Source organism: Clavelina lepadiformis, chromosome 1 (genome assembly GCF_947623445.1).
Source record: "Clavelina lepadiformis chromosome 1, kaClaLepa1.1, whole genome shotgun sequence".
Taxonomy (NCBI): Eukaryota; Metazoa; Chordata; class Ascidiacea; order Aplousobranchia; family Clavelinidae; genus Clavelina; species Clavelina lepadiformis.
In genome coordinates, this window is record NC_135240.1 from 17,704,962 (window position 1) to 17,732,267 (window position 27,306).

At 39.5% G+C, this 27,306-nt stretch overlaps 27 non-coding genes across 27 annotated transcripts; 20 read left to right on the plus strand and 7 right to left on the minus strand.

Annotated features, from left to right (window-relative positions):
• Positions 1-1,030: 1,030 nt before the first annotated feature.
• Positions 1,031-1,104, minus strand: Trnan-guu (transfer RNA asparagine (anticodon GUU)). The gene has a single exon. It is a non-coding gene; the product is annotated as a tRNA-Asn (tRNA).
• A 2,235-nt stretch (positions 1,105-3,339) lies between these two features.
• On the plus strand, positions 3,340-3,458 carry LOC143444359 (5S ribosomal RNA). The gene has a single exon (XR_013113711.1). It is a non-coding gene; the product is annotated as a 5S ribosomal RNA (ribosomal RNA).
• Positions 3,459-4,243: 785 nt separating this feature from the next.
• Trnat-ugu (transfer RNA threonine (anticodon UGU)) lies at positions 4,244-4,316 on the plus strand. Its single transcript has one exon. It is a non-coding gene; the product is annotated as a tRNA-Thr (tRNA).
• A 1,848-nt stretch (positions 4,317-6,164) lies between these two features.
• Trnav-uac (transfer RNA valine (anticodon UAC)) lies at positions 6,165-6,237 on the plus strand. Its single transcript has one exon. It is a non-coding gene; the product is annotated as a tRNA-Val (tRNA).
• Positions 6,238-6,471: 234 nt separating this feature from the next.
• On the minus strand, positions 6,472-6,545 carry Trnan-guu (transfer RNA asparagine (anticodon GUU)). The gene has a single exon. It is a non-coding gene; the product is annotated as a tRNA-Asn (tRNA).
• Positions 6,546-6,999: 454 nt separating this feature from the next.
• On the plus strand, positions 7,000-7,118 carry LOC143444380 (5S ribosomal RNA). The gene has a single exon (XR_013113732.1). It is a non-coding gene; the product is annotated as a 5S ribosomal RNA (ribosomal RNA).
• A 797-nt stretch (positions 7,119-7,915) lies between these two features.
• Trnat-ugu (transfer RNA threonine (anticodon UGU)) lies at positions 7,916-7,988 on the plus strand. The gene has a single exon. It is a non-coding gene; the product is annotated as a tRNA-Thr (tRNA).
• Positions 7,989-9,836: 1,848 nt separating this feature from the next.
• Trnav-uac (transfer RNA valine (anticodon UAC)) lies at positions 9,837-9,909 on the plus strand. The gene has a single exon. It is a non-coding gene; the product is annotated as a tRNA-Val (tRNA).
• Positions 9,910-10,143: 234 nt separating this feature from the next.
• Trnan-guu (transfer RNA asparagine (anticodon GUU)) lies at positions 10,144-10,217 on the minus strand. The gene has a single exon. It is a non-coding gene; the product is annotated as a tRNA-Asn (tRNA).
• Positions 10,218-10,671: 454 nt separating this feature from the next.
• LOC143444392 (5S ribosomal RNA) lies at positions 10,672-10,790 on the plus strand. Its single transcript, XR_013113743.1, has one exon. It is a non-coding gene; the product is annotated as a 5S ribosomal RNA (ribosomal RNA).
• A 798-nt stretch (positions 10,791-11,588) lies between these two features.
• Trnat-ugu (transfer RNA threonine (anticodon UGU)) lies at positions 11,589-11,661 on the plus strand. Its single transcript has one exon. It is a non-coding gene; the product is annotated as a tRNA-Thr (tRNA).
• Positions 11,662-13,509: 1,848 nt separating this feature from the next.
• Trnav-uac (transfer RNA valine (anticodon UAC)) lies at positions 13,510-13,582 on the plus strand. Its single transcript has one exon. It is a non-coding gene; the product is annotated as a tRNA-Val (tRNA).
• Positions 13,583-13,816: 234 nt separating this feature from the next.
• On the minus strand, positions 13,817-13,890 carry Trnan-guu (transfer RNA asparagine (anticodon GUU)). The gene has a single exon. It is a non-coding gene; the product is annotated as a tRNA-Asn (tRNA).
• A 454-nt stretch (positions 13,891-14,344) lies between these two features.
• LOC143444403 (5S ribosomal RNA) lies at positions 14,345-14,463 on the plus strand. The gene has a single exon (XR_013113754.1). It is a non-coding gene; the product is annotated as a 5S ribosomal RNA (ribosomal RNA).
• A 778-nt stretch (positions 14,464-15,241) lies between these two features.
• On the plus strand, positions 15,242-15,314 carry Trnat-ugu (transfer RNA threonine (anticodon UGU)). Its single transcript has one exon. It is a non-coding gene; the product is annotated as a tRNA-Thr (tRNA).
• Positions 15,315-17,162: 1,848 nt separating this feature from the next.
• Trnav-uac (transfer RNA valine (anticodon UAC)) lies at positions 17,163-17,235 on the plus strand. Its single transcript has one exon. It is a non-coding gene; the product is annotated as a tRNA-Val (tRNA).
• A 234-nt stretch (positions 17,236-17,469) lies between these two features.
• On the minus strand, positions 17,470-17,543 carry Trnan-guu (transfer RNA asparagine (anticodon GUU)). The gene has a single exon. It is a non-coding gene; the product is annotated as a tRNA-Asn (tRNA).
• A 454-nt stretch (positions 17,544-17,997) lies between these two features.
• LOC143444415 (5S ribosomal RNA) lies at positions 17,998-18,116 on the plus strand. The gene has a single exon (XR_013113766.1). It is a non-coding gene; the product is annotated as a 5S ribosomal RNA (ribosomal RNA).
• Positions 18,117-18,906: 790 nt separating this feature from the next.
• Positions 18,907-18,979, plus strand: Trnat-ugu (transfer RNA threonine (anticodon UGU)). Its single transcript has one exon. It is a non-coding gene; the product is annotated as a tRNA-Thr (tRNA).
• Positions 18,980-20,829: 1,850 nt separating this feature from the next.
• Trnav-aac (transfer RNA valine (anticodon AAC)) lies at positions 20,830-20,902 on the plus strand. The gene has a single exon. It is a non-coding gene; the product is annotated as a tRNA-Val (tRNA).
• A 234-nt stretch (positions 20,903-21,136) lies between these two features.
• Positions 21,137-21,210, minus strand: Trnan-guu (transfer RNA asparagine (anticodon GUU)). The gene has a single exon. It is a non-coding gene; the product is annotated as a tRNA-Asn (tRNA).
• Positions 21,211-21,664: 454 nt separating this feature from the next.
• On the plus strand, positions 21,665-21,783 carry LOC143444365 (5S ribosomal RNA). The gene has a single exon (XR_013113717.1). It is a non-coding gene; the product is annotated as a 5S ribosomal RNA (ribosomal RNA).
• Positions 21,784-22,583: 800 nt separating this feature from the next.
• On the plus strand, positions 22,584-22,656 carry Trnat-ugu (transfer RNA threonine (anticodon UGU)). The gene has a single exon. It is a non-coding gene; the product is annotated as a tRNA-Thr (tRNA).
• A 1,847-nt stretch (positions 22,657-24,503) lies between these two features.
• On the plus strand, positions 24,504-24,576 carry Trnav-aac (transfer RNA valine (anticodon AAC)). The gene has a single exon. It is a non-coding gene; the product is annotated as a tRNA-Val (tRNA).
• A 234-nt stretch (positions 24,577-24,810) lies between these two features.
• On the minus strand, positions 24,811-24,884 carry Trnan-guu (transfer RNA asparagine (anticodon GUU)). The gene has a single exon. It is a non-coding gene; the product is annotated as a tRNA-Asn (tRNA).
• A 454-nt stretch (positions 24,885-25,338) lies between these two features.
• On the plus strand, positions 25,339-25,457 carry LOC143444371 (5S ribosomal RNA). The gene has a single exon (XR_013113723.1). It is a non-coding gene; the product is annotated as a 5S ribosomal RNA (ribosomal RNA).
• A 793-nt stretch (positions 25,458-26,250) lies between these two features.
• Positions 26,251-26,323, plus strand: Trnat-ugu (transfer RNA threonine (anticodon UGU)). Its single transcript has one exon. It is a non-coding gene; the product is annotated as a tRNA-Thr (tRNA).
• Positions 26,324-27,306: the final 983 nt, after the last annotated feature.

A 27,306-nucleotide genomic window follows, 5' to 3' on the forward strand; every position in this document is an offset into this window, starting at 1 on the left:
CAAAAACATTGATTACTCTAAAAATCCTCCGTGAAATTTTGCATGTTAATTAGTACTTAGTAGGCCTACGCTTTGGACCAGTGGTTCCCAACCTTTTTGGTGTCGCGGCCGAATTTCAAACTTCAGAGTACGAATGGAGCCGCATGAAAACACTCAAGAAATTATAACGAAAATTTTAAAGCATGTACCAACAAATAGTAACACTAACAAGAAAAATAACACAAATCAATTTAATGTCCAACTTCGCATGGGCTTTGAGCTTTAACAACTTGGTCAAAGCGAGGGGCAATTGCGGTTTAGGATTCAGGAGGCCGTTTATAATTCACAATAAGTAGACAATGGGCCATTCACAACAGTATAAAGTAGGCTACAAGGTGTAACTGTATGATGTAAAATGAAAAATTTGTAAACAATTTTGACCTAACGCTATAAATTTAGACCAATATTTGACTTTTTTTGACAAGTCAAAAAATAATCGCCCTAATTATTATAAATAAATTTTTTTTTTGTTGGATTTTCAGGGCTCTTTGAGAGCCGCAAGAAGGCTAGCTTGGAGCCGCGGTTGCGAACCACTGCTTTGGACCATTCTATAAAATGCCATCAAAAAACCATGATTCCAACTTTTTGAACAGAGGCACAAAGTAAACGGAATTTTTGGTCTAAAAAACTCAATTTTAGCTACTTTCATGCTAATTTTTAGCTAAATTCTGCACGCGCCCAGTGGGGACGCGCAATCACCACCTAAAACGGAAAACATCGCGGAAGATGCTCAACCCACCTAAACCAAGTGCGCGCCATTACCCTAACCTACCTGCTTAATTTTTAACTATGGGCTGCGTGACCTACTTTTTAAAATCACATTTGGTCATTCGCATTCTTTCGATGTTTTGCTTCGGTGGTGTAAAGGTTATCACGTTCGCCTCACACGTGAAAGTTTTCGAGATAGGTCGAAGAAAACGAAAGGTTAATCTTTTCAAAAAGTTTATAAACCACAAGTATCGTTTTCAAAGTTTCACGTTCAAGAATCTCCCGTCCCTGGGTGGGCTTGAACCACCAACCTTTCGGTTAACAGCCGAACGCGCTAACCGATTGCGCCACAGAGACTTATCTATGCTGATTAATCGTCTTCTTCATTGTAGGATTGGTAATGCAGCAGAAGTAATTCATAAGCCTTATTGCTTGATTTAAATGATCGAGTTATGTTAAGTTCGAGTTCGCAGCCTTGGCCAATACTAGGCTCTCTTCTAGGCGAAGCCAAACCTTGAAAAACCAAAATACCTAAATTTTTATTCCAACATCGTGACACTTTCTTTAATAATATTTCAAACGTGGCAAACATTTTTATCCGGTTGAAATTTTCTAATGTCTCTTTTGTTCAAGGAATATAGCTTGTCGTCAGCAAAATATTGTTGTTTAAAATGTAGCAAACTGTTATAAAACGTTTTTAACCAATTCATGAATCCATTATATTAATGCACTCATACGACGCCAAAGCACATTAAAGTAGGCATGTATTCAACTGCTCGAATAAAATAGCCGTTTTAGCGAGGGACTGTGGGGATCATGTAGAAATTGCAATTAGTTATATATATTGGCATGCATAAGTTTTGATTTCTCTCCAGGCAGATAATAATGTGCAAAGCTTGTAGCGTGCTGACGGTAGTTGAAGTATTTCAAGTAGCGTTGTTTTCACGGCGTAAAGTTTGAGTGTACTTGAAAACGTTCAGATAACGTGTAATATATGCGACACGTGGTTTGATGGTAGCAGTGTAATAATAGAACATGGCGTTAGCTGATTGGCTGACGTGTATGATATAAAACGTTAAGCTTGGTTAAAATCGGGACCCCCTGGATGCTCTGGCCGGCGAGGCTCGGCAAGGGCTTGTCCCTTCAGGACTTGCTAGTACTCTTCTCTTCTCAGACTCGGAGAAATTCTCTTCTTTCTGAGTCATTCCGTTCCGCTGAATGGAAGTTATTGCAGAACTGGAATCAGATTAGGATCGAGAGAAAACTGCTTTCAACGGTCTGTTAGCGAGCGCATTGCGGCAGACATTTCAAAAATTCTCGAAGTAACCAGTTGAAAGAAATCTCGCTAACGAACAATGACTATCATGCTACTGGCATTATGGCTTACGATGATGACGACGCTAGCCAACACTAGCAAAATCCAGCAACCAACACAGACCAGCGTCAAGCATCGCTCAAAAGAAAAATGGAAGAAACATCATCAAGAAGAACGAAGTTATCAATCTGTTGTGGACACTTCTACATTTGATTCTGCACCCGATTAATTTTTAGCCGGTAAAGTACATTACTCATTTCTGAATAAATCGTAGCATGTTATTGGTGTTATTAGATATTAGCTAGCGCACATATGTCAGGATTATTAATAACAAAAATATTAAATACGTTTCTTACTCTGATTTTACCTCATAAAATTATGTCCCCAAGGACAACGCGCATATAAATTCATACTGTAGTTATATCTTATATTTGTTCTGCGTAAACCGCGCATCATAATCATAATGGAGAAATTCAATTTGAATTATAAGTTAATGTATTCCTTATCCCCCTGTCGACTTCTATCTATACTTATTTTTCAATAATATGTTTTGTGGTAGATGATTTTTTTATTTTCTTTTATTTGCATGGACACAGGCTAACTAAGCCAAATACTTATCAACGATCACTTTCACCCCATTGTCTACCTACACAGCATTCTTTTAATCTTTTCTTACGCTAAACACTTTTAGCTACGTTTTATATTAACCCACCTTTATTGCTTTCATAAATGACTTACATTAAGTACAAGCGTTAACAAAAACGCCGAACCACCAACCTTTCGGTTAACAGCCGAACGCGCTAACCGATTGCGCCACAGAGACTTATCTATGCTGATTAATCGTCTTCTTCATTGTAGGATTGGTAATGCAGCAGAAGTAATTCATAAGCCTTATTTGCTTGATTTAAATGATCGAGTTATGTTAAGTTCGAGTTCGCAGCCTTGGCCAATACTAGGCTCTTTTCTAGGCGAAGCCAAACCTTGAAAAACCAAAATACTTGAATTTTTATTCCAACATCGTGACACTTTCTTTAATAATATTTCAAACGTGGCAAACATTTTTATCCGGTTGAAATTTTCTAATGTCTCTTTTGTTCAAGGAATATAGCTTGTCGTCAGCAAAATATTGTTGTTTAAAATGTAGCAAACTGTTATAAAACGTTTTTAACCAATTCATGAATCCATTATATTAATGCACTCATACGACGCCAAAGCACATTAAAGTAGGCATGTATTTAACTGCTCGAATAAAACCGCCGTTTTAGCGAGGGACTTTCGCCTACGACCATACCACGTTGAGTACACCCCATCTCGTCCGATCTGGGAAGTTAAGCAACGTCGGGCCCGGTTAGTACTTGGATGGGTGACCGCCTGGGAATACCGGGTGTTGTAGGCTTTTCGTTATTTTCTAATTTTCCAACGTTTTTGTCTGCATTTTCATTTTCCGGATGAGCTTTTCAAAAGTCAAACTATGTTTTAATTTCTAATCAATATCATTTTTGAACATGTTTTATATTAGATATTTTTATTTTGTAAATACTCTATATATAGTTATATTGTTTCCAAATTGAAGACAATCGAGACGAAGATCAGAACGAACAAACATAGTCGGACGAGGTGAATGACGCTGACCCCAACAAATCCGGGATAAGTCACTCACTCACTCACTCACTCACTCACTCACTCACTCACTCACTCACTCACTCACTCAACAGAGTTGTGGACAATGACAAGGGCCCCCACGACGAGGTTTTCAACAGGGTCGGAACCAGTGGGGACGCGCAATCACCACCTAAAACGGAAAACATCGCGGAAGATGCTCAACCCACCTAAACCGAGTGCGCGACATTACCCTAACCTACCTGCCTAATTTTTTAACTATGGGCTGCGTGACCTACTTTTTAAAATCGCATTTGGTCCAGAAAAGAGTTTATTTTATGTGTTCTCCAGCGTATCAGTATAATAAATAGGTTATACGTATCCACTGACGAAAGCGTGCTCTGCTACTAGACAGACGCTTTGCCACTAAACCATGGCCCCGTACGTTCATCACTTCTCAGATTGCTCTTGTCAAAGTCGAAGTTTTATTGACCTCATATTGATTAAGCCTGACCAGTTTCACTTGATTAATGTTTTTTTGCAGTTTGGAAAAATATATTATCAGCACACAGTATCGTAGCCGCCTCTATAGCTCAGGGGTTAGAGCACTGGTCTTGTAAACCAGGGGTCGTGAGTTCCATTCTCACTGGAGACTTTTCTACTTACAACGTTACGTTGTGTTGTCAGCTTTAAATGGAGTTTTAGCAAGACACAAAAATCATCAATTTACATGCACAGCATAAAGTCGTCATAATGTTTTCCTCACCATTTTATGGTTGAAACCAGCGAGAATTTGGCTAACAGTCGATCGAGGTAATCCATCATAAAACTGAGATGTTATTCATGCAATGCGAGCTAGATGTTCAGAATGTTAACGCACAAGTTGCACTGCACAAGTCTCTCTGACATGTGGTTTCAAGTGCCCGACTCATTGCATATTTTCAATATTCTCCTTGTAGTTGACTCAATGACATTCGAAAGGAAGCTTTCAGCGCAAATATTTTGCAATAAACTGGTTTCTACTCGCGTTTGGTCACATAATCACAACTTTAAAACATCAATAAATTGAATCTTTCTCCCCCCTGTCGTTCCTCCGTATAGTTTGGGTTATCAGGTTCGTCTAAATTCTAAGAGCGGTGCAACTGCTATTTTAACCAGTTCACCATACAAGAAGCAGTTGGCTGCAACGAATCGTAGCCAATCCGCGGTATCTGGCAACAGTAGTAAAACAAGTTCATCGAAAAAACGTTCTATGAAGAAAGCTAAGGTTTCCAGGTCATCAATGCAGCAGAAGGACACAGTCGATGAAAGTGATAACAACGTAGATGCAGAATGCTTTTACTGCAACAAAATGTATTCCAAATCGTCCGAGAATGATGGGTGGATCCAGTGCTCCAAATGCATGCGATGGGCGCACGAAGCCTGCTCTGGGTGTAATGAAGAAGATGACAACTTTATTTGTGAATTATATTTTTAAAAATTGATGGTGAACTGCGATTACTTTCATAACTACTTCGATTATCATGACAATTTGTAATGAAATTGATTGTGACGTGGAACAAATTGCCTTGTTTACTCAAAACTTACGGTGGTCCACTTTACCCCACACATGTGGGGTAAAGTAGACTATTGGAGGTGCTTTTAAATCAAAAAAAATTTATGTAAGAAAGCAAGCAATCAATAAAAGGGCACTTCAAAATGATCGAAATACCTTAGAGTTAACTCTCAAAACAAACAAGTCAAACGTTTTGATGAAATCAGTGAATTGTAACGATTTAAGCCTTAGGTGGTCCGCTTTACCCCACCCTCCCCTACATTAAATCAAGAAGCTACCATCGCAAAACTACATCATAAACCTACCCTGAACTATGGCTTGCAACGAGACCTCCTAGGTTATGACTGCCTACAGTCTAAATTTGGACAGATTCCATGTGCTGTAGGCCTACTCAGTTTTCTATAACAACTGCCTAAACTTTACAACAACGTTTTAGCTTAAAATTTTAGGACAAATAGGCCTACTCTAAAATACCAAAAATTCAAACCCACACAAAACTTACAACTTAGCCTAGACCTGGAACCAGCTATCGCCAAAACAATAAGAAACTAGTCCACATCGACGTCATATGCGCATTGGACCGGAAATTTTCTTACTTTTTTTAATATGACGCATTGAGTGCGACACGGTAACAATCGCCGTTGTGACGGCTCAAAATCGTCTTTCCATTGGGAAGTGATGCCTTAAGGTCCACAGCTGAATCATGGGCGGATATATGAGAGGTCCCTAAAAAGTTTGAAGCTCGGTTTTAATTCCAACAGTAATTAAGCGCTTTCATACAAAGAAATGCCCATTCTACACGAAGCACTTTCAGGATTTGATTCCGGGAGGAACCATCGTTTGATTACAACTTTGGCCAAATTGAAACGTTCAAAATATCGATTTCCACTTCACGTAAAAGCAGCGCTTTGAAAATGAAAATAATACAAACTTCCTTTACCTCAACCCGTTCTCGTAGTGTAGCGGTTATCACGTTCGCTTTACACGCGAAAGGTCCTCAGTTCAATCCTGGGCGAGAACATGTTTAAAATTTATTTGCGCAATAAAATATCAGACTTAATGGAAAGAATTCAAATAAAATTCACTTGCTATTTCTATGTTCTTTCGATGTTTTGCTTCGGTGGTGTAAAGGTTATCACGTTCGCCTCACACGTGAAAGTTTTCGAGATAGGTCGAAGAAAACGAAAGGTTAATCTTTTCAAAAAGTTTATAAACCACAAGTATCGTTTTCAAAGTTTCACGTTCAAGAATCTCCCGTCCCTGGGTGGGCTTGAACCACCAACCTTTCGGTTAACAGCCGAACGCGCTAACCGATTGCGCCACAGAGACTTATCTATGCTGATTAATCGTCTTCTTCATTGTAGGATTGGTAATGCAGCAGAAGTAATTCATAAGCCTTATTTGCTTGATTTAAATGATCGAGTTATGTTAAGTTCGAGTTCGCAGCCTTGGCCAATACTAGGCTCTTTTCTAGGCGAAGCCAAACCTTGAAAAACCAAAATACTTGAATTTTTATTCCAACATCGTGACACTTTCTTTAATAATATTTCAAACGTGGCAAACATTTTTATCCGGTTGAAATTTTCTAATGTCTCTTTTGTTCAAGGAATATAGCTTGTCGTCAGCAAAATATTGTTGTTTAAAATGTAGCAAACTGTTATAAAACGTTTTTAACCAATTCATGAATCCATTATATTAATGCACTCATACGACGCCAAAGCACATTAAAGTAGGCATGTATTTAACTGCTCGAATAAAACCGCCGTTTTAGCGAGGGACTTTCGCCTACGACCATACCACGTTGAGTACACCCCATCTCGTCCGATCTGGGAAGTTAAGCAACGTCGGGCCCGGTTAGTACTTGGATGGGTGACCGCCTGGGAATACCGGGTGTTGTAGGCTTTTCGTTATTTTCTAATTTTCCAACGTTTTTGTCTGCATTTTCATTTTCCGGATGAGCTTTTCAAAAGTCAAACTATGTTTTAATTTCTAATCAATATCATTTTTGAACATGTTTTATATTAGATATTTTTATTTTGTAAATACTCTATATATAGTTATATTGTTTCCAAATTGAAGACAATCGAGACGAAGATCAGAACGAACAAACATAGTCGGACGAGGTGAATGACGCTGACCCCAACAAATCCGGGATAAGTCACTCACTCACTCACTCACTCACTCACTCACTCACTCACTCACTCACTCACTCACTCACTCACTCACTCAACAGAGTTGTGGACAATGACAAGGGCCCCCACGACGAGGTTTTCAACAGGGTCGGAACCAGTGGGGACGCGCAATCACCACCTAAAACGGAAAACATCGCGGAAGATGCTCAACCCACCTAAACCGAGTGCGCGACATTACCCTAACCTACCTGCCTAATTTTTTAACTATGGGCTGCGTGACCTACTTTTTAAAATCGCATTTGGTCCAGAAAAGAGTTTATTTTATGTGTTCTCCAGCGTATCAGTATAATAAATAGGTTATACGTATCCACTGACGAAAGCGTGCTCTGCTACTAGACAGACGCTTTGCCACTAAACCATGGCCCCGTACGTTCATCACTTCTCAGATTGCTCTTGTCAAAGTCGAAGTTTTATTGACCTCATATTGATTAAGCCTGACCAGTTTCACTTGATTAATGTTTTTTTGCAGTTTGGAAAAATATATTATCAGCACACAGTATCGTAGCCGCCTCTATAGCTCAGGGGTTAGAGCACTGGTCTTGTAAACCAGGGGTCGTGAGTTCCATTCTCACTGGAGACTTTTCTACTTACAACGTTACGTTGTGTTGTCAGCTTTAAATGGAGTTTTAGCAAGACACAAAAATCATCAATTTACATGCACAGCATAAAGTCGTCATAATGTTTTCCTCACCATTTTATGGTTGAAACCAGCGAGAATTTGGCTAACAGTCGATCGAGGTAATCCATCATAAAACTGAGATGTTATTCATGCAATGCGAGCTAGATGTTCAGAATGTTAACGCACAAGTTGCACTGCACAAGTCTCTCTGACATGTGGTTTCAAGTGCCCGACTCATTGCATATTTTCAATATTCTCCTTGTAGTTGACTCAATGACATTCGAAAGGAAGCTTTCAGCGCAAATATTTTGCAATAAACTGGTTTCTACTCGCGTTTGGTCACATAATCACAACTTTAAAACATCAATAAATTGAATCTTTCCCCCCCCTGTCGTTCCTCCGTATAGTTTGGGTTATCAGGTTCGTCTAAATTCTAAGAGCGGTGCAACTGCTATTTTAACCAGTTCACCATACAAGAAGCAGTTGGCTGCAACGAATCGTAGCCAATCCGCGGTATCTGGCAACAGTAGTAAAACAAGTTCATCGAAAAAACGTTCTATGAAGAAAGCTAAGGTTTCCAGGTCATCAATGCAGCAGAAGGACACAGTCGATGAAAGTGATAACAACGTAGATGCAGAATGCTTTTACTGCAACAAAATGTATTCCAAATCGTCCGAGAATGATGGGTGGATCCAGTGCTCCAAATGCATGCGATGGGCGCACGAAGCCTGCTCTGGGTGTAATGAAGAAGATGACAACTTTATTTGTGAATTATATTTTTAAAAATTGATGGTGAACTGCGATTACTTTCATAACTACTTCGATTATCATGACAATTTGTAATGAAATTGATTGTGACGTGGAACAAATTGCCTTGTTTACTCAAAACTTACGGTGGTCCACTTTACCCCACACATGTGGGGTAAAGTAGACTATTGGAGGTGCTTTTAAATCAAAAAAAATTTATGTAAGAAAGCAAGCAATCAATAAAAGGGCACTTCAAAATGATCGAAATACCTTAGAGTTAACTCTCAAAACAAACAAGTCAAACGTTTTGATGAAATCAGTGAATTGTAACGATTTAAGCCTTAGGTGGTCCGCTTTACCCCACCCTCCCCTACATTAAATCAAGAAGCTACCATCGCAAAACTACATCATAAACCTACCCTGAACTATGGCTTGCAACGAGACCTCCTAGGTTATGACTGCCTACAGTCTAAATTTGGACAGATTCCATGTGCTGTAGGCCTACTCAGTTTTCTATAACAACTGCCTAAACTTTACAACAACGTTTTAGCTTAAAATTTTAGGACAAATAGGCCTACTCTAAAATACCAAAAATTCAAACCCACACAAAACTTACAACTTAGCCTAGACCTGGAACCAGCTATCGCCAAAACAATAAGAAACTAGTCCACATCGACGTCATATGCGCATTGGACCGGAAATTTTCTTACTTTTTTTAATATGACGCATTGAGTGCGACACGGTAACAATCGCCGTTGTGACGGCTCAAAATCGTCTTTCCATTGGGAAGTGATGCCTTAAGGTCCACAGCTGAATCATGGGCGGATATATGAGAGGTCCCTAAAAAGTTTGAAGCTCGGTTTTAATTCCAACAGTAATTAAGCGCTTTCATACAAAGAAATGCCCATTCTACACGAAGCACTTTCAGGATTTGATTCCGGGAGGAACCATCGTTTGATTACAACTTTGGCCAAATTGAAACGTTCAAAATATCGATTTCCACTTCACGTAAAAGCAGCGCTTTGAAAATGAAAATAATACAAACTTCCTTTACCTCAACCCGTTCTCGTAGTGTAGCGGTTATCACGTTCGCTTTACACGCGAAAGGTCCTCAGTTCAATCCTGGGCGAGAACATGTTTAAAATTTATTTGCGCAATAAAATATCAGACTTAATGGAAAGAATTCAAATAAAATTCACTTGCTATTTCTATGTTCTTTCGATGTTTTGCTTCGGTGGTGTAAAGGTTATCACGTTCGCCTCACACGTGAAAGTTTTCGAGATAGGTCGAAGAAAACGAAAGGTTAATCTTTTCAAAAAGTTTATAAACCACAAGTATCGTTTTCAAAGTTTCACGTTCAAGAATCTCCCGTCCCTGGGTGGGCTTGAACCACCAACCTTTCGGTTAACAGCCGAACGCGCTAACCGATTGCGCCACAGAGACTTATCTATGCTGATTAATCGTCTTCTTCATTGTAGGATTGGTAATGCAGCAGAAGTAATTCATAAGCCTTATTTGCTTGATTTAAATGATCGAGTTATGTTAAGTTCGAGTTCGCAGCCTTGGCCAATACTAGGCTCTTTTCTAGGCGAAGCCAAACCTTGAAAAACCAAAATACTTGAATTTTTATTCCAACATCGTGACACTTTCTTTAATAATATTTCAAACGTGGCAAACATTTTTATCCGGTTGAAATTTTCTAATGTCTCTTTTGTTCAAGGAATATAGCTTGTCGTCAGCAAAATATTGTTGTTTAAAATGTAGCAAACTGTTATAAAACGTTTTTAACCAATTCATGAATCCATTATATTAATGCACTCATACGACGCCAAAGCACATTAAAGTAGGCATGTATTTAACTGCTCGAATAAAACCGCCGTTTTAGCGAGGGACTTTCGCCTACGACCATACCACGTTGAGTACACCCCATCTCGTCCGATCTGGGAAGTTAAGCAACGTCGGGCCCGGTTAGTACTTGGATGGGTGACCGCCTGGGAATACCGGGTGTTGTAGGCTTTTCGTTATTTTCTAATTTTCCAACGTTTTTGTCTGCATTTTCATTTTCCGGATGAGCTTTTCAAAAGTCAAACTATGTTTTAATTTCTAATCAATATCATTTTTGAACATGTTTTATATTAGATATTTTTATTTTGTAAATACTCTATATATATTTATATTGTTTCCAAATTGAAGACAATCGAGACGAAGATCAGAACGAACAAACATAGTCGGACGAGGTGAATGACGCTGACCCCAACAAATCCGGGATAAGTCACTCACTCACTCACTCACTCACTCACTCACTCACTCACTCACTCACTCACTCACTCACTCACTCACTCAACAGAGTTGTGGACAATGACAAGGGCCCCCACGACGAGGTTTTCAACAGGGTCGGAACCAGTGGGGACGCGCAATCACCACCTAAAACGGAAAACATCGCGGAAGATGCTCAACCCACCTAAACCGAGTGCGCGACATTACCCTAACCTACCTGCCTAATTTTTTAACTATGGGCTGCGTGACCTACTTTTTAAAATCGCATTTGGTCCAGAAAAGAGTTTATTTTATGTGTTCTCCAGCGTATCAGTATAATAAATAGGTTATACGTATCCACTGACGAAAGCGTGCTCTGCTACTAGACAGACGCTTTGCCACTAAACCATGGCCCCGTACGTTCATCACTTCTCAGATTGCTCTTGTCAAAGTCGAAGTTTTATTGACCTCATATTGATTAAGCCTGACCAGTTTCACTTGATTAATGTTTTTTTTGCAGTTTGGAAAAATATATTATCAGCACACAGTATCGTAGCCGCCTCTATAGCTCAGGGGTTAGAGCACTGGTCTTGTAAACCAGGGGTCGTGAGTTCCATTCTCACTGGAGACTCTTCTACTTACAACGTTACGTTGTGTTGTCAGCTTTAAATGGAGTTTTAGAAAGACACAAAAATCATCAATTTACATGCACAGCATAAAGTCGTCATAATGTTTTCCTCACCATTTTATGGTTGAAACCAGCGAGAATTTGGCTAACAGTCGATCGAGGTAATCCATCATAAAACTGAGATGTTATTCATGCAATGCGAGCTAGATGTTCAGAATGTTAACGCACAAGTTGCACTGCACAAGTCTCTCTGACATGTGGTTTCAAGTGCCCGACTCATTGCATATTTTCAATATTCTCCTTGTAGTTGACTCAATGACATTCGAAAGGAAGCTTTCAGCGCAAATATTTTGCAATAAACTGGTTTCTACTCGCGTTTGGTCACATAATCACAACTTTAAAACATCAATAAATTGAATCTTTCTCCCCCCTGTCGTTCCTCCGTATAGTTTGGGTTATCAGGTTCGTCTAAAGTCTAAAAGAGGTGCAACTGCTATTTTAACCAGTTCACCATACAAGAAGCAGTTGGCTGCAACGAATCGTTGCCAATGCGCGGTATCTGGCAACAGCAGTAAAACAAGTTCATCGAAAAAGCGTTCTATGAAGAAAGCTAAGGTTTCCAGGTCATCAATGCAGCAGAAGGACACAGTCGATGAAAGTGATAACAACGTAGATGCAGAATGCTTTTACTGCAACAAAATGTATTCCAAATCGTCCGAGAATGATGGGTGGATCCAGTGCTCCAAATGCATGCGATGGGCGCACGAAGCCTGCTCTGGGTGTAATGAAGAAGATGACAACTTTATTTGTGAATTATATTTTTAAAAATTGATGGTGAACTGCGATTACTTTCATAACTACTTCGATTATCATGACAATTTGTAATGAAATTGATTGTGACGTGGAACAAATTGCCTTGTTTACTCAAAACTTACGGTGGTCCACTTTACCCCACACATGTGGGGTAAAGTAGACTATTGGAGGTGCTTTTAAATCAAAAAAAATTTATGTAAGAAAGCAAGCAATCAATAAAAGGGCACTTCAAAATGATCGAAATACCTTAGAGTTAACTCTCAAAACAAACAAGTCAAACGTTTTGATGAAATCAGTGAATTGTAACGATTTAAGCCTTAGGTGGTCCGCTTTACCCCACCCTCCCCTACATTAAATCAAGAAGCTACCATCGCAAAACTACATCATAAACCTACCCTGAACTATGGCTTGCAACGAGACCTCCTAGGTTATGACTGCCTACAGTCTAAATTTGGACAGATTCCATGTGCTGTAGGCCTACTCAGTTTTCTATAACAACTGCCTAAACTTTACAACAACGTTTTAGCTTAAAATTTTAGGACAAATAGGCCTACTCTAAAATACCAAAAATTCAAACCCACACAAAACTTACAACTTAGCCTAGACCTGGAACCAGCTATCGCCAAAACAATAAGAAACTAGTCCACATCGACGTCATATGCGCATTGGACCGGAAATTTTCTTACTTTTTTTAATATGACGCATTGAGTGCGACACGGTAACAATCGCCGTTGTGACGGCTCAAAATCGTCTTTCCATTGGGAAGTGATGCCTTAAGGTCCACAGCTGAATCATGGGCGGATATATGAGAGGTCCCTAAAAAGTTTGAAGCTCGGTTTTAATTCCAACAGTAATTAAGCGCTTTCATACAAAGAAATGCCCATTCTACACGAAGCACTTTCAGGATTTGATTCCGGGAGGAACCATCGTTTGATTACAACTTTGGCCAAATTGAAACGTTCAAAATATCGATTTCCACTTCACGTAAAAGCAGCGCTTTGAAAATGAAAATAATACAAACTTCCTTTACCTCAACCCGTTCTCGTAGTGTAGCGGTTATCACGTTCGCTTTACACGCGAAAGGTCCTCAGTTCAATCCTGGGCGAGAACATGTTTAAAATTTATTTGCGCAATAAAATATCAGACTTAATGGAAAGAATTCAAATAAAATTCACTTGCTATTTCTATGTTCTTTCGATGTTTTGCTTCGGTGGTGTAAAGGTTATCACGTTCGCCTCACACGTGAAAGTTTTCGAGATAGGTCGAACAAAACGAAAGGTTAATCTTTTCAAAAAGTTTATAAACCACAAGTATCGTTTTCAAAGTTTCACGTTCAAGAATCTCCCGTCCCTGGGTGGGCTTGAACCACCAACCTTTCGGTTAACAGCCGAACGCGCTAACCGATTGCGCCACAGAGACTTATCTATGCTGATTAATCGTCTTCTTCATTGTAGGATTGGTAATGCAGCAGAAGTAATTCATAAGCCTTATTTGCTTGATTTAAATGATCGAGTTATGTTAAGTTCGAGTTCGCAGCCTTGGCCAATACTAGGCTCTTTTCTAGGCGAAGCCAAACCTTGAAAAACCAAAATACTTGAATTTTTATTCCAACATCGTGACACTTTCTTTAATAATATTTCAAACGTGGCAAACATTTTTATCCGGTTGAAATTTTCTAATGTCTCTTTTGTTCAAGGAATATAGCTTGTCGTCAGCAAAATATTGTTGTTTAAAATGTAGCAAACTGTTATAAAACGTTTTTAACCAATTCATGAATCCATTATATTAATGCACTCATACGACGCCAAAGCACATTAAAGTAGGCATGTATTTAACTGCTCGAATAAAACCGCCGTTTTAGCGAGGGACTTTCGCCTACGACCATACCACGTTGAGTACACCCCATCTCGTCCGATCTGGGAAGTTAAGCAACGTCGGGCCCGGTTAGTACTTGGATGGGTGACCGCCTGGGAATACCGGGTGTTGTAGGCTTTTCGTTATTTTCTAATTTTCCAACGTTTTTGTCTGCATTTTCATTTTCCGGATGAGCTTTTCAAAAGTCAAACTATGTTTTAATTTCTAATCAATATCATTTTTGAACATGTTTTATATTAGATATTTTTATTTTGTAAATACTCTATATATATTTATATTGTTTCCAAATTGAAGACAATCGAGACGAAGATCAGAACGAACAAACATAGTCGGACGAGGTGAATGACGCTGACCCCAACAAATCCGGGATAAGTCACTCACTCACTCACTCACTCACTCACTCACTCACTCACTCACTCACTCAACAGAGTTGTGGACAATGACAAGGGCCCCCACGACGAGGTTTTCAACAGGGTCGGAACCAGTGGGGACGCGCAATCACCACCTAAAACGGAAAACATCGCGGAAGATGCTCAACCCACCTAAACCGAGTGCGCGACATTACCCTAACCTACCTGCCTAATTTTTTAACTATGGGCTGCGTGACCTACTTTTTAAAATCGCATTTGGTCCAGAAAAGAGTTTATTTTATGTGTTCTCCAGCGTATCAGTATAATAAATAGGTTATACGTATCCACTGACGAAAGCGTGCTCTGCTACTAGACAGACGCTTTGCCACTAAACCATGGCCCCGTACGTTCATCACTTCTCAGATTGCTCTTGTCAAAGTCGAAGTTTTATTGACCTCATATTGATTAAGCCTGACCAGTTTCACTTGATTAATGTTTTTTTTGCAGTTTGGAAAAATATATTATCAGCACACAGTATCGTAGCCGCCTCTATAGCTCAGGGGTTAGAGCACTGGTCTTGTAAACCAGGGGTCGTGAGTTCCATTCTCACTGGAGACTCTTCTACTTACAACGTTACGTTGTGTTGTCAGCTTTAAATGGAGTTTTAGAAAGACACAAAAATCATCAATTTACATGCACAGCATAAAGTCGTCATAATGTTTTCCTCACCATTTTATGGTTGAAACCAGCGAGAATTTGGCTAACAGTCGATCGAGGTAATCCATCATAAAACTGAGATGTTATTCATGCAATGCGAGCTAGATGTTCAGAATGTTAACGCACAAGTTGCACTGCACAAGTCTCTCTGACATGTGGTTTCAAGTGCCCGACTCATTGCATATTTTCAATATTCTCCTTGTAGTTGACTCAATGACATTCGAAAGGAAGCTTTCAGCGCAAATATTTTGCAATAAACTGGTTTCTACTCGCGTTTGGTCACATAATCACAACTTTAAAACATCAATAAATTGAATCTTTCTCCCCCCTGTCGTTCCTCCGTATAGTTTGGGTTATCAGGTTCGTCTAAAGTCTAAAAGAGGTGCAACTGCTATTTTAACCAGTTCACCATACAAGAAGCAGTTGGCTGCAACGAATCGTTGCCAATGCGCGGTATCTGGCAACAGCAGTAAAACAAGTTCATCGAAAAAGCGTTCTATGAAGAAAGCTAAGGTTTCCAGGTCATCAATGCAGCAGAAGGACACAGTCGATGAAAGTGATAACAACGTAGATGCAGAATGCTTTTACTGCAACAAAATGTATTCCAAATCGTCCGAGAATGATGGGTGGATCCAGTGCTCCAAATGCATGCGATGGGCGCACGAAGCCTGCTCTGGGTGTAATGAAGAAGATGACAACTTTATTTGTGAATTATATTTTTAAAAATTGATGGTGAACTGCGATTACTTTCATAACTACTTCGATTATCATGACAATTTGTAATGAAATTGATTGTGACGTGGAACAAATTGCCTTGTTTACTCAAAACTTACGGTGGTCCACTTTACCCCACACATGTGGGGTAAAGTAGACTATTGGAGGTGCTTTTAAATCAAAAAAAATTTATGTAAGAAAGCAAGCAATCAATAAAAGGGCACTTCAAAATGATCGAAATACCTTAGAGTTAACTCTCAAAACAAACAAGTCAAACGTTTTGATGAAATCAGTGAATTGTAACGATTTAAGCCTTAGGTGGTCCGCTTTACCCCACCCTCCCCTACATTAAATCAAGAAGCTACCATCGCAAAACTACATCATAAACCTACCCTGAACTATGGCTTGCAACGAGACCTCCTAGGTTATGACTGCCTACAGTCTAAATTTGGACAGATTCCATGTGCTGTAGGCCTACTCAGTTTTCTATAACAACTGCCTAAACTTTACAACAACGTTTTAGCTTAAAATTTTAGGACAAATAGGCCTACTCTAAAATACCAAAAATTCAAACCCACACAAAACTTACAACTTAGCCTAGACCTGGAACCAGCTATCGCCAAAACAATAAGAAACTAGTCCACATCGACGTCATATGCGCATTGGACCGGAAATTTTCTTACTTTTTTTAATATGACGCATTGAGTGCGACACGGTAACAATCGCCGTTGTGACGGCTCAAAATCGTCTTTCCATTGGGAAGTGATGCCTTAAGGTCCACAGCTGAATCATGGGCGGATATATGAGAGGTCCCTAAAAAGTTTGAAGCTCGGTTTTAATTCCAACAGTAATTAAGCGCTTTCATACAAAGAAATGCCCATTCTACACGAAGCACTTTCAGGATTTGATTCCGGGAGGAACCATCGTTTGATTACAACTTTGGCCAAATTGAAACGTTCAAAATATCGATTTCCACTTCACGTAAAAGCAGCGCTTTGAAAATGAAAATAATACAAACTTCCTTTACCTCAACCCGTTCTCGTAGTGTAGCGGTTATCACGTTCGCTTTACACGCGAAAGGTCCTCAGTTCAATCCTGGGCGAGAACATGTTTAAAATTTATTTGCGCAATAAAATATCAGACTTAATGGAAAGAATTCAAATAAAATTCACTTGCTATTTCTATGTTCTTTCGATGTTTTGCTTCGGTGGTGTAAAGGTTATCACGTTCGCCTCACACGTGAAAGTTTTCGAGATAGGTCGAACAAAACGAAAGGTTAATCTTTTCAAAAAGTTTATAAACCACAAGTATCGTTTTCAAAGTTTCACGTTCAAGAATCTCCCGTCCCTGGGTGGGCTTGAACCACCAACCTTTCGGTTAACAGCCGAACGCGCTAACCGATTGCGCCACAAAGACTTATCTATGCTGATTAATCGTCTTCTTCATTGTAGGATTGGTAATGCAGCAGAAGTAATTCATAAGCCTTATTTGCTTGATTTAAATGATCGAGTTATGTTAAGTTCGAGTTCGCAGCCTTGGCCAATACTAGGCTCTTTTCTAGGCGAAGCCAAACCTTGAAAAACCAAAATACTTGAATTTTTATTCCAACATCGTGACACTTTCTTTAATAATATTTCAAACGTGGCAAACATTTTTATCCGGTTGAAATTTTCTAATGTCTCTTTTGTTCAAGGAATATAGCTTGTCGTCAGCAAAATATTGTTGTTTAAAATGTAGCAAACTGTTATAAAACGTTTTTAACCAATTCATGAATCCATTATATTAATGCACTCATACGACGCCAAAGCACATTAAAGTAGGCATGTATTTAACTGCTCGAATAAAACCGCCGTTTTAGCGAGGGACTTTCGCCTACGACCATACCACGTTGAGTACACCCCATCTCGTCCGATCTGGGAAGTTAAGCAACGTCGGGCCCGGTTAGTACTTGGATGGGTGACCGCCTGGGAATACCGGGTGTTGTAGGCTTTTCGTTATTTTCTAATTTTCCAACGTTTTTGTCTGCATTTTCATTTTCCGGATGAGCTTTTCAAAAGTCAAACTATGTTTTAATTTCTAATCAATATCATTTTTGAACATGTTTTATATTAGATATTTTTATTTTGTAAATACTCTATATATATTTATATTGTTTCCAAATTGAAGACAATCGAGACGAAGATCAGAACGAACAAACATAGTCGGACGAGGTGAATGACGCTGACCCCAACAAATCCGGGATAAGTCACTCACTCACTCACTCACTCACTCACTCACTCACTCACTCACTCACTCACTCACTCACTCAACAGAGTTGTGGACAATGACAAGGGCCCCCACGACGAGGTTTTCAACAGGGTCGGAACCAGTGGGGACGCGCAATCACCACCTAAAACGGAAAACATCGCGGAAGATGCTCAACCCACCTAAACCGAGTGCGCGACATTACCCTAACCTACCTGCCTAATTTTTTAACTATGGGCTGCGTGACCTACTTTTTAAAATCGCATTTGGTCCAGAAAAGAGTTTATTTTATGTGTTCTCCAGCGTATCAGTATAATAAATAGGTTATACGTATCCACTGACGAAAGCGTGCTCTGCTACTAGACAGACGCTTTGCCACTAAACCATGGCCCCGTACGTTCATCACTTCTCAGATTGCTCTTGTCAAAGTCGAAGTTTTATTGACCTCATATTGATTAAGCCTGACCAGTTTCACTTGATTAATGTTTTTTTTGCAGTTTGGAAAAATATATTATCAGCACACAGTATCGTAGCCGCCTCTATAGCTCAGGGGTTAGAGCACTGGTCTTGTAAACCAGGGGTAGTGAGTTCCATTCTCACTGGAGACTCTTCTACTTACAACGTTACGTTGTGTTGTCAGCTTTAAATGGAGTTTTAGCAAGACACAAAAATCATCAATTTACATGCACAGCATAAAGTCGTCATAATGTTTTCCTCACCATTTTATTGTTGAAACCAGCGAGAATTTGGCTAACAGTCGATCGAGGTAATCCATCATAAAACTGAGATGTTATTCATGCAATGCGAGCTAGATGTTCAGAATGTTAACGCACAAGTTGCACTGCACAAGTCTCTCTGACATGTGGTTTCAAGTGCCCGACTCATTGCATATTTTCAATATTCTCCTTGTAGTTGACTCAATGACATTCGAAAGGAAGCTTTCAGCGCAAATATTTTGCAATAAACTGGTTTCTACTCGCGTTTGGTCACATAATCACAACTTTAAAACATCAATAAATTGAATCTTTCTCCCCCCTGTCGTTCCTCCGTATAGTTTGGGTTATCAGGTTCGTCTAAAGTCTAAAAGAGGTGCAACTGCTATTTTAACCAGTTCACCATACAAGAAGCAGTTGGCTGCAACGAATCGTTGCCAATGCGCGGTATCTGGCAACAGCAGTAAAACAAGTTCATCGAAAAAGCGTTCTATGAAGAAAGCTAAGGTTTCCAGGTCATCAATGCAGCAGAAGGACACAGTCGATGAAAGTGATAACAACGTAGATGCAGAATGCTTTTACTGCAACAAAATGTATTCCAAATCGTCCGAGAATGATGGGTGGATCCAGTGCTCCAAATGCATGCGATGGGCGCACGAAGCCTGCTCTGGGTGTAATGAAGAAGATGACAACTTTATTTGTGAATTATATTTTTTAAAATTGATGGTGAACTGCGATTACTTTCATAACTACTTCGATTATCATGACAATTTGTAATGAAATTGATTGTGACGTGGAACAAATTGCCTTGTTTACTCAAAACTTACGGTGGTCCACTTTACCCCACACATGTGGGGTAAAGTAGACTATTGGAGGTGCTTTTAAATCAAAAAAAATTTATGTAAGAAAGCAAGCAATCAATAAAAGGGCACTTCAAAAATGATCGAAATACCTTAGAGTTAACTCTCAAAACAAACAAGTCAAACGTTTTGATGAAATCAGTGAATTGTAACGATTTAAGCCTTAGGTGGTCCGCTTTACCCCACCCTCCCCTACATTAAATCAAGAAGCTACCATCGCAAAACTACATCATAAACCTACCCCGAACTATGGCTTGCAACGAGACCTCCTAGGTTATGACTGCCTACAGTCTAAATTTGGACAGATTCCATGTGCTGTAGGCCTACTCAGTTTTCTATAACAACTGCCTAAACTTTACAACAACGTTTTAGCTTAAAATTTTAGGACAAATAGGCCTACTCCAAAATACCAAAAATTCAAACCCACACAAAACTTACAACTTAGCCTAGACCTGGAACCAGCTATCGCCAAAACAATAAGAAACTAGTCCACATCGACGTCATATGCGCATTGGACCGGAAATTTTCTTACTTTTTTTAATATGACGCATTGAGTGCGACACGGTAACAATCGCCGTTGTGACAGCTCAAAATCGTCTTTCCATTGGGAAGTGATGCCTTAAGGTCCACAGCTGAATCATGGGCGGATATATGAGAGGTCCCTAAAAAGTTTGAAGCTCGGTTTTAATTCCAACAGTAATGAAGCGCTTTCGTACAAAGAAATGTCCGTTATACATGAAGCACTTTCACGATTTGATTCCGGGAGGAACCAACGCTTGATATACAGCTTTGGAAAAATTGAAACGTTCAAAATATTGATTTCCACTTCACGTAAAAGTAGCGCTTTGAAAATGAAAATAATACAAACTTTCTTTACCTCAACCCGTTCTCGTAGTGTAGCGGTTATCACGTTCGCCTAACACGCGAAAGGTCCCCAGTTCGATCCTGGGCGAGAACATGCTTAAAATTTATTTGCGCAATAAAATATCAGACTTAATGGAAAGAATTCAAATAAAATTCACTTGCTATTTCTATGTTCTTTCGATGTTTTGCTTCGGTGGTGTAAAGGTTATCACGTTCGCCTCACACGTGAAAGTTTTCGAGATAGGTCGAAGAAAACGAAAGGTTAATCTTTTCAAAAAGTTTATAAACCACAAGTATCGTTTTCAAAGTTTCACGTTCAAGAATCTCCCGTCCCTGGGTGGGCTTGAACCACCAACCTTTCGGTTAACAGCCGAACGCGCTAACCGATTGCGCCACAAAGACTTATCTATGCTGATTAATCGTCTTCTTCATTGTAGGATTGGTAATGCAGCAGAAGTAATTCATAAGCCTTATTTGCTTGATTTAAATGATCGAGTTATGTTAAGTTCGAGTTCGCAGCCTTGGCCAATACTAGGCTCTCTTCTAGGCGAAGCCAAACCTTGAAAAACCAAAATACCTAAATTTTTATTCCAACATCGTGACACTTTCTTTAATAATATTTCAAACGTGGCAAACATTTTTATCTCGTTGAAATTTTCTAATGTCTCTTTTGTTCAAGGAATATAGCTTGTCGTCAGCAAAATATTGTTGTTTAAAATGTAGCAAACTGTTATAAAACGTTTTTAACCAATTCATGAATCCATTATATTAATGCACTCATACGACGCCAAAGCACATTAAAGTAGGCATGTATTCAACTGCTCGAATAAAACCGCCGTTTTAGCGAAGGACTTTCGCCTACGACCATACCACGTTGAGTACACCCCATCTCGTCCGATCTGGGAAGTTAAGCAACGTCGGGCCCGGTTAGTACTTGGATGGGTGACCGCCTGGGAATACCGGGTGTTGTAGGCTTTTCGTTATTTTCTAATTTTCCAACGTTTTTGTCTGCATTTTCATTTTCCGGATGAGCTTTTCAAAAGTCAAACTATGTTTTAATTTCTAATCAATATCATTTTTGAACATGTTTTATATTAGATATTTTTATTTTGTAAATACTCTATATATATTTATATTGTTTCCAAATTGAAGACAATCGAGCGAAGATCAGAACGAACAAACATAGTTGGACGAGGTGAATGACGCTGACCCCAACAAATCCGGGATAAGTCACTCACTCACTCACTCACTCACTCACTCACTCACTCACTCACTCACTCACTCACTCACTCACTCACTCACTCAACGGAGTTGTGGACAATGACAAGGGCCCCCACGACGAGGTTTTCAACAGGGTCGGAACCAGTGGGGACGCGCAATCACCACCCAAAACGGAAAACATCGCGGAAGATGCTCAACCCACCTAAACCGAGTGCGCGACATTACCCTAACCTACCTGCCTAATTTTTTAACTATGGGCTGCGTGACCTACTTTTTAAAATCGCATTTGGTCCAGAAAAGAGTTTATTTTATGTGTTCTCCAGCGTATCAGTATAATAAATAGGTTATACGTATCCACTGACCAAAGCGTGATCTGCTACTAGACAGACGCTTTGCCACTAAACCATGGCCCCGTACGTTCATCATTTCTCAGATTGCTCTTGTCAAAGTCGAAGTTTTATTGACCTCATATTGATTAAGCCTGACCAGTTTCACTTGATTAATGTTTTTTTGCAGTTTGCAAAAATATATTATCAGCACACAGTATCGTAGCCGCCTCTATAGCTCAGGGGTTAGAGCACTGGTCTTGTAAACCAGGGGTCGTGAGTTCAATTCTCACTGGAGGCTCTTCTACTTACAACGTTACGTTGTGTTGTCAGCTTGAAATGGAATTTTAGCAAGACACAAAAAACATCAATTTACATGCACAGCATAAAGTCGTCATAATGTTTTCCTCACCATTTTGTGTTTGAAACCAGCGAGAATTTGGCTAACAGTCGATCGAGGTAATCCATCATAAAACTGAGATGTTATTCATGCAATGCGAGCTAGATGTTCAGAATGTTAACGCACAAGTTGCGCTGCACAAGTCTCTCTGACATGTGGTTTCAAGTGCCCGACTCATTGCTTATTTTCAATATTCTCCTTGTAGTTGACTCAATGACATTCGAAAGGAAGCTTTCAGCGCAAATATTTTGCAATAAACTGGTTTCTACTCGCGTTTGGTCACATAATCACAACTTTAAAACATCAATAAATTGAATCTTTCTTCCCCCTGTCGTTCCTCCGTATAGTTTGGGTTATCAGGTTCGTCTAAAGTCTAAAAGAGGTGCAACTGCTATTTTAACCAGTTCACCATACAAGAAGCAGTTGGCTGCAACGAATCGTAGCCAATGCGCGGTATCTGGCAACAGCAGTAAAACAAGTTCATCGAAAAAGCGTTCTATGAAGAAAGCTAAGGTTTCCAGGTCATCAATGCAGCAGAAGGACACAGTCGATGAAAGTGATAACAACGTAGATGCAGAATGCTTTTACTGCAACAAAATGTATTCCAAATCGTCCGAGAATGATGGGTGGATCCAGTGCTCCAAATGCATGCGATGGGCGCACGAAGCCTGCTCTGGGTGTAATGAAGAAGATGACAACTTTATTTGTGAATTATATTTTTAAAAATTGATGGTGAACTGCGATTACTTTCATAACTACTTCGATTATCATGACAATTTGTAATGAAATTGATTGTGACGTGGAACAAATTGCCTTGTTTACTCAAAACTTACGGTGGTCCACTTTACCCCACACATGTGGGGTAAAGTAGACTATTGGAAGTGCTTTTAAATCAAAAAAAATTGATGTAAGAATCCAAGCAATCAATAAAAGGGCACTTCAAAAATGATCGAAATACCTTAGAGTTAACTCTCAAAACAAACAAGTCAAACGTTTTGATGAAATCAGTGAATTGTAACGATTTAAGCCTTAGGTGGTCCGCTTTACCCCGCCCTCCCCTACATTAAATCAAGAAGCTACCATCGCAAAACTACATCATAAACCTACCCTGAACTATGGCTTGCAACGAGACCTAGGTTATGACTGCCTACAGTCTAAATTTGGACAGATTCCATGTGCTGTAGGCCTACTCAGTTTTCTATAACAACTGCCTAAACTTTACAACAACGTTTTAGCTTAAAATTTTAGGACAAATAGGCCTACTCTAAAATACCAAAAATTCAAACCCACACAAAACTTACAACTTAGCCTAGACCTGGAACCAGCTATCGCCAAAACAATAAGAAACTAGTCCACATCGACGTCATATGCGCATTGGACCGGAAATTTTCTTAATTTTTTTAATATGACGCATTGAGTGCGACACGGTAACAATCGCCGTTGTGACGGCTCAAAATCGTCTTTCCATTGGGAAGTGATGCCTTAAGGTCCACAGCTGAATCATGGGCGGATATATGAGAGGCCCCTAAAAAGTTTGAAGCTCGGTTTTAATTCCAACAGTAATGAAGCGCTTTCGTACAAAGAAATGTCCGTTATACATGAAGCACTTTCACGATTTGATTCCGGGAGGAACCAACGCTTGATATACAGCTTTGGAAAAATTGAAACGTTCAAAATATTGATTTCCACTTCACGTAAAAGTAGCGCTTTGAAAATGAAAATAATACAAACTTTCTTTACCTCAACCCGTTCTCGTAGTGTAGCGGTTATCACGTTCGCCTAACACGCGAAAGGTCCCCAGTTCGATCCTGGGCGAGAACATGCTTAAAATTTATTTGCGCAATAAAATATCAGACTTAATGGAAAGAATTCAAATAAAATTCACTTGCTATTTCTATGTTCTTTCGATGTTTTGCTTCGGTGGTGTAAAGGTTATCACGTTCGCCTCACACGTGAAAGTTTTCGAGATAGGTCGAAGAAAACGAAAGGTTAATCTTTTCAAAAAGTTTATAAACCACAAGTATCGTTTTCAAAGTTTCACGTTCAAGAATCTCCAGTCCCTGGGTGGGCTTGAACCACCAACCTTTCGGTTAACAGCCGAACGCGCTAACCGATTGCGCCACAGAGACTTATCTATGCTGATTAATCGTCTTCTTCATTGTAGGATTGGTAATGCAGCAGAAGTAATTTATAAGCCTTATTTGCTTGATTTAAATGATCGAGTTATGTTAAGTTCGAGTTCGCAGCCTTGGCCAATACTAGGCTCTCTTCTAGGCGAAGCCAAACCTTGAAAAACCAAAATACCTAAATTTTTATTCCAACATCGTGACACTTTCTTTAATAATATTTCAAACGTGGCAAACATTTTTATCTCGTTGAAATTTTCTAATGTCTCTTTTGTTCAAGGAATATAGCTTGTCGTCAGCAAAATATTGTTGTTTAAAATGTAGCAAACTGTTATAAAACGTTTTTAACCAATTCATGAATCCATTATATTAATGCACTCATACGACGCCAAAGCACATTAAAGTAGGCATGTATTCAACTGCTCGAATAAAATCGCCGTTTTAGCGAGGGACTTTCGCCTACGACCATACCACGTTGAGTACACCCCATCTCGTCCGATCTGGGAAGTTAAGCAACGTCGGGCCCGGTTAGTACTTGGATGGGTGACCGCCTGGGAATACCGGGTGTTGTAGGCTTTTCGTTATTTTCTAATTTTCCAACGTTTTTGTCTGTATTTTCATTTTCCGGATGAGCTTTTCAAAAGTCAAACTATGTTTTAATTTCTAATCAATATCATTTTTGAACATGTTTTATATTAGATATTTTTATTTTGTAAATACTCTATATATATTTATATTGTTTCCAAATTGAAGACAATCGAGACGAAGATCAGAACGAACAAACATAGTTGGACGAGGTGAATGACGCTGACCCCAACAAATCCGGGATAAGTCACTCACTCACTCACTCACTCACTCACTCACTCACTCACTCACTCACTCACTCACTCACTCACTCAACGGAGTTGTGGACAATGACAAGGGCCCCCACGACGAGGTTTTCAACAGGGTCGGAACCAGTGGGGACGCGCAATCACCACCCAAAACGGAAAACATCGCGGAAGATGCTCAACCCACCTAAACCGAGTGCGCGACATTACCCTAACCTACCTGCCTAATTTTTTAACTATGGGCTGCGTGACCTACTTTTTAAAATCGCATTTGGTCCAGAAAAGAGTTTATTTTATGTGTTCTCCAGCGTATCAGTATAATAAATAGGTTATACGTATCCACTGACCAAAGCGTGATCTGCTACTAGACAGACGCTTTGCCACTAAACCATGGCCCCGTACGTTCATCATTTCTCAGATTGCTCTTGTCAAAGTCGAAGTTTTATTGACCTCATATTGATTAAGCCTGACCAGTTTCACTTGATTAATGTTTTTTTGCAGTTTGCAAAAATATATTATCAGCACACAGTATCGTAGCCGCCTCTATAGCTCAGGGGTTAGAGCACTGGTCTTGTAAACCAGGGGTCGTGAGTTCAATTCTCACTGGAGGCTCTTCTACTTACAACGTTACGTTGTGTTGTCAGCTTGAAATGGAATTTTAGCAAGACACAAAAAACATCAATTTACATGCACAGCATAAAGTCGTCATAATGTTTTCCTCACCATTTTGTGTTTGAAACCAGCGAGAATTTGGCTAACAGTCGATCGAGGTAATCCATCATAAAACTGAGATGTTATTCATGCAATGCGAGCTAGATGTTCAGAATGTTAACGCACAAGTTGCGCTGCACAAGTCTCTCTGACATGTGGTTTCAAGTGCCCGACTCATTGCTTATTTTCAATATTCTCCTTGTAGTTGACTCAATGACATTCGAAAGGAAGCTTTCAGCGCAAATATTTTGCAATAAACTGGTTTCTACTCGCGTTTGGTCACATAATCACAACTTTAAAACATCAATAAATTGAATCTTTCTTCCCCCTGTCGTTCCTCCGTATAGTTTGGGTTATCAGGTTCGTCTAAAGTCTAAAAGAGGTGCAACTGCTATTTTAACCAGTTCACCATACAAGAAGCAGTTGGCACCAACGAATCGTAGCCAATGCGCGGTATCTGGCAACAGCAGTAAAACAAGTTCATCGAAAAAACGTTCTATGAAGAAAGCTAAGGTTTCCAGGTCATCAATGCAGCAGAAGGACACAGTCGATGAAAGTGATAACAACGTAGATGCAGAATGCTTTTACTGCAACAAAATGTATTCCAAATCGTCCGAGAATGATGGGTGGATCCAGTGCTCCAAATGCATGCGATGGGCGCACGAAGCCTGCTCTGGGTGTAATGAAGAAGATGACAACTTTATTTGTGAATTATATTTTTAAAAATTGATGGTGAACTGCGATTACTTTCATAACTACTTCGATTATCATGACAATTTGTAATGAAATTGATTGTGACGTGGAACAAATTGCCTTGTTTACTCAAAACTTACGGTGGTCCACTTTACCCCACACATGTGGGGTAAAGTAGACTATTGGAGGTG